Here is a 6,312-nt window from a genome sequence, read left to right on the forward strand (position 1 = left end):
TGCCAACAAAGGACTCCTTGAAGAACTGGAGAAAAGAGAACGCAAAATTGTGAGAGGAATCTTGGGATCGAAGTACAGAAATGGAGTCCATCAAAAGAGATCCAACAAGGAAGTCTACAGCAAAATAGAGGAAATTACCGACACAATCAGAAAAAGACGGGCTCTATTTTACGGTCATCTGAAAAGAATGGACGGAAGAAAGTTAACTAAAGGAATATTTCACTTTTTGATTCAAACCCCAAAATCACAATTCCCTGGTTTAGAAATACCAAAGAAGACCTTCAAATGCTACATATCTCAGCTGAAGACGCCCTTAACAGAGATCTCTTCCGCAAGAAAATATTGACGAACGGGCTAAACCGAGACGAGCAACCGAAGAGAAGACACGGAGCCCCTTGGACAGAGGAGCGTAAGCAGGCCCACTCACAAAGAATGAGGGAAATTTGGGCTCTAAAGAAGGCCAAGTTCAGTGTCAAATGCAACAAGACTTAACGTGGTCCTTGATGGCCCCAGCGAATTGCATATATAATAATAAATGAAAATTTTAAACTCTACCGGTATCGAACGACACAAACAGAAAAAACCACTCCGCACAATAGAGCAGACATAACATTAACAGATCAATAAAATCAACACACATATCTTATTGACACCGCTATCCCGCATGACCACAATATGAAACAGAAATACAGGGAGAAGGTAGATAAATATACTTCTCTGGCTATGGAAGTAGCAAGGATCTGGAAACAAGGCAGAGTGACAGTTCTTCCTTTTCTCCCTTTTCCCACCGGACTTACACCCAAATAATTTCCAGAGCTCTTAATGCAACTACAGCTTCCCATCTTCATTCACAATGTGCCACAAAAGGCTACAGTTTAGAAGGCCTGTAACATCGTCAGGACATTCCTGAATGCTCAGTACGGACCATGAATAGAAAAGGCTGCAACCTCTACAACGAAGAGAATAATGAAGGCGAATATTGTAAAGTTATATAAATTATGATTGAGCTCTATTTCTTATACATAAAATATCGAAATACGTACTATGTTACCAACTAAAATTGTGTAAAATTGTGTAATAATAATAATAATAATAATAATAATAATAATAATAATAATAATAATAATAATAATAATAATAATAATAATAATAGTACCGGCTGGTACACTTCTACGCCGCACATTTGAATTTTCCGCCTTAAAGTCCTCTTCTACGGGAGAAACTCTGAACTTTAAAAACAGGATCAACTCCTAAGTTTCTCAGAAGATGTCACTACCGTAAATTTTGTGATTACGAAGTTGTCAGTACTGTGCGGATTTCAACTTGTTTTTTTTTCCATTGATCAAGAAGTGTGGACTTTCTCTTATGATGTCTCTCCAAAAAAAAAAAACCTATGATCATGCACCCTGGTGCGAAGTGAAGGAACTTTCTTGAAGAAATTTTGTATTCATAAGTTTTCTTATTACTAAATTTCGTTCTTTCATTTGCGGGTTGGCATTATTTTCTTTCCGCCAGTTTTGAAGCTAGCCAATCAATTATTTCTGTAATTAATTTTCAGCCAATCCCGTATGTCTTCTTCGATTTTGTGTGTAACAGTGTACTGTAACCAATAAACGCCTGTGGGTGTGGCTTAATTATTCATGAAAGGTCTCGAATCTTCCGCGAGGGTATAAAAACTGCTGATTTTCTTGTTTCTCTGCCACTTCGTCAGTTTCTAACCTAGTGTATGGACATGTAACAGGAGGCGGGAAGCGCCCCTTTCATCAGGCATCAGCTCTTCAATAAGGTAATGGCCGCTTAACATCTTTATTTCTTGCTAGCTCAGCAGTTTAACCCGCGGGGAAGGTCCGAAACCTTTACTATGTAACCTATTTTCAAACATGTAATTTTCCATCGCTTTTGTAAAACTTCATATTTATTTAACTGTAATTCGGGGATAGGGAGTGATTTACCCTCTCGAGTTCCCCTTCATTTTGGCTTGAGGTGACTACGTTTTGTAATCGGTTTTCTTCCTTTCTGTAATGTCTTAAATTTTCCTTATACGAGTCACCTCCATAGTTTGGGAATAGCCCCTGTTCCATCGGCCTTGTGCCTCTTAGGTTTTAAGAAGTTTCATTCACGAGTGCAAGTACACGCCTCCATTCATTTTTTGGCCCATTTACTTAACCTATTCTTTTTCTACTAAGGCCCAGTAGGTTGGGTACGAGATACCCCCGCTTCATTTGATTTAAGTTGTGCCTTGTGGGCAATTAAGTGTTAAATCTGGTATGGCCTGGTAATAGGCGTGAAAAATTGAGAGCGGGCCAGCTCTTTTATATGTGGTAAAAGTGCCTCTAGGAGGCCTGATATGGTTTTTGGAGCAAATGCTCCTTGAATGAAGGGGTTTTCTGGCCTTTGGACAAAAATGTGCCTTGGTAAAGTTAAGTGGAAAGCTCATAAATTGTAAAAAGTGAGGCTTGAAGCCCAGATTGTTAATTTGTCTCTAAATCTTGGCTTTTCTGGTCTTGTACCTGATTGTCGCTTATTTGTTGACTTGTTGTTATTTGTTAAATTTTGAAATTCTATGTGAATGTTAAGTTTTGCTATTTTCGAAAATATAACCTTTAATGCAATTTTAATTCATATCTCGGCCATGTAGTTAGACCCATTCACCCCGGCACCTTCTTTCACCTCTGCTAATCCACCAAACCACGGTAGTAATAATAATAATAATAATAATAATAATAATAATAATAATAATAATAATAATTTCCAATGCCACTTCATCTGAATGGATGTGATCAGTGAACCACCGAAGGGTCTACTGAGGTCTGCGTCAGAGATTAAAAGCCTGGATCATCTTTCTGTTGCCACACGCTGATCTCAGCGGCAATTCCACTTGAAGTCACCAGGATTTGATGTTTGTCACGAAAAGTGGGTTGGCACAGCTCCTCGAATTTGCACTGATTTTGCTCGTGGGTCCCTTTATCCATCCAATTGATACAGTAATCCTCCCGCAGTGTTATGTGGGTTGATCCTGTGCCTGGTCCAACAAGAGGCACTCTTAACCTCGAACATTATGATCTGTACGAAAACATTTTTAGAATATAGATCATTCATCAGAAAAACGGTAGTCTGTGGCTTTTCAATGCAAAATTCAGCAGCTGCCTGCTAGTGCCCTTACACGTGGCACGTTGTATCTGGACTAACAAGTACGTCTCTTGGAGTGTTTAGTTGCATGTTGCATTGTAAACTGTATACATTAGCAACATGCGGAGAATTAATCCCATGAATGAGGTCAAAATGTCATTGACAAAGTAGCGACGTGCTGAATGTGGGAACGCAATCGGAGTCAAGGATATGGAGTTCGTAAATAAATGACGTTATATACGGTAGCATAATACGGTATAATGTCATAGAAGAACATGGCGTTAATCTGGTTAGAAATCCTGATTTTAAAGGAGAGGAGGAGCCTGCACCTAAATATGGCTGTTCAAGAAGTACAAGATTTTCACCCCAGAACAACAAAAAAAGTCAAGTCAAAGTGAGTGCAAACTATATCCACCCAAAAATTCTAGGCCTAGTATATTAGAAGATATTGATGATAGCATACTGGAGAAAGCATCTGAAGACTAAATAATCGTGGTTTCAACGTCTATAACAAAATAATGAGGCACTACGAGTACATTAGAAGTAATAAATCAAATTGAAAATTAATTTTATATTATGTGAATAGAAAATGACGAGAAAGAACTCATCTGAAAAGAAACAGGCTGTCACCATTTAAGCTTTTAAAAGAACATGCAATATCAGAATTTGATAAATTAAGGTTGCATGGATCTACAGTTCACTATTGGCATCTGAAAATGTGGGCACTAGAAGATTTTAAAATGGTTGGCCTGGGCAATTTCAAAGCTTCGATTACTTCTATCGACAATTTTAAGGCTGAACATGGCATTTCATCCCGGCATATTGCCACATTCGTCACAGGAAAGGATATAGAAGAAGGCAAAAGTCAAAAGAGTTTGTAGAGTAAGTGAACAGATTTATAACAAAGGGGAGTGTGAATAAAAATCATGTTTGGAACGGTAGGTAAGGGTTATTCTGCCCGAAGGCAGGTCCGAACCTCCGCAGAGGTGTTCCCGAGCCGGAGTTTACGTACGGTAGGGTGGCCAGTTCCTTTCCGCTCCTCCATTCCCTTACCCCCACCAACAGCGCGTGGCAACCCATCCAACTCCTGACCACGCCCGATGTTGCTTAACTTCGGAGATCTCACGGGATCCGTTGTTTCAACACGGCTACGGCCGTTGGCTTTGGAACAGTGATTAAAGTCAATTTCATTATAAAATATCTTCAATGTGAACACTTTCTCTCACAGAGGAGAGAGACTACAGCTATTTATATAGCTGTACACACGGCTATACAATAGATTTGGCTTTACCAATGAGATTAGCTAACAATCTGTGCATTTCTTTTCAAGAAACAATCGCCGCATTCAGGGATGTTCTATTTAAAGTGATACAGTCGTAACACTTCTTCGTTTGTCGGGCTGAGTGGCTCAGACAGTGGAGTGATGACTTTCTGAGTCCACGCTGGCGGGTTCGATCTCCCGGCTCAGTGCGGTATTATATGAATTTGCTCATATACGTAAGTTTTGTATCGGTGGATTTATCAGCACTTAAAATAACTCTTTAGGGACAAAATTCCGGCACCTTGGCATGTTACCATCCCAGTAAACCGCTACACGAGAAAACCACAGGTGTTTAACGAATGGACATCACGTCGCCTCCGCAGAACCATACCGGGCGCTTGACGGACTACTAAGAGTCAGACCACCGCCCAGTTGAATGTTGGAGGTCAGGAACCCATTTCTGCAAGGAGGCAACTGCACCGCATAGGCTTCACCGGCCAACGACCAACTCGTGTCCCGTAACAGTAGTTAGTGGGCCGTAAAAAACAATGATATTATTATTATTATTATGTGCCGAAACTTGTTTGTCCATCTCTAAAACAACATCATTTATAACCCTGTAATGTCACTTAACGAGTCGTTTGCTACCTTTGGTGTTCTACATGCAATAGGAAGGAACAAGTTATTTAAAACATTGTATACAGTATACGCTACATCAATTCAGGTAACCAGAGTAGCTCTATGAACATTGTGCTGCGGAGCACAGTGCACCACATCTCTTAAATGCAACAATAACTCCTAGGTTGTGAAATAAACATTTTAACTTCATTAGTTGTATCTGAATTTTTCCTACTATTATTCTGTATGTAGCCATCGTCTTGTGGTACACACAATGTATAGTTGTAGCCTACTTTCTGTGCTAACGTAAGGTACATGCTACCCCATAGTTGATTGTAGCTGCTAGAGAATAAAGATGTGTCTTTAGCGAGGTGTTATGACAGCTCTTATCTAGTGCTCGTAAACTTTAATTGCTCTGAAGAACTCGTGAGGTCAACAATACAGACATAAACACACAATCCCAACAGCGTGTGAGTAAGGGTCAGGACGTAGTAGTTTAAAAAATACACTGTGGAAGGGTATAAAAGAGAGACCATTATGAGAACATTGCTGAGCTAGAAATTTTGAGAGTAACTAACAATATTCATGCTTGTAATTTGTGCATTCAGCACAACTGGGCACGGACATTTTGTGGTATGGACTCCAGTCTCCGGAAAGGTAATGGAGAGGGAGAATAGAAAACGCGACACATTATTATATGAAACCATCAAATAATTAGTAAATAAATACTAAGAATGTTAGAAACAAACATGGTTACATCAGTGCTCTTAGAAAGATCAGCTTTTTTTTTTTTTGCTAGGGGCTTTACGTCGCACCGACACAGATAGGTCTTATGGCGACGATGGGATAGTAAAGGCCTAGGAGTTGGAAGGAAGCGGCCGTGGCCTTAATTAAGGTACAGTCCCAGCATTTGCCTGGTGTGAAAATGGGAAACCACGGAAAACCATCTTCAGGGCTGCCGATAGTGGGATTCGAACCTACTATCTCCCGGATGCAAGCTCACAACCGCGCGCCTCTACACGCACGGCCAACTCGCCCGGTAGATCAGCTTTTTGCTTGTTAGTAAAGTGTGAGAGACCGGTGAGGTCAGCCACCATATAACAATTTACTTTGAAGATATGTATACTGAGTGACCAAAAGTCACAGTAAGGGGTGTCCCATTAGGAAATGTGCCGTGTATGACCCTGAGCGATGTCGCGAGTTAACCGACTTTGAACGTGGGATTTCATTGGCGCACGGCGTATGCGGAGATAACACGCGAATTCGGGTTTCCGAGGGTGGATCTTCGATATCGCAAAATGTTA

This window comes from Anabrus simplex, chromosome 1 (assembly GCF_040414725.1).
Source record: "Anabrus simplex isolate iqAnaSimp1 chromosome 1, ASM4041472v1, whole genome shotgun sequence".
NCBI classification, from domain to species: Eukaryota; Metazoa; Arthropoda; class Insecta; order Orthoptera; family Tettigoniidae; genus Anabrus; species Anabrus simplex.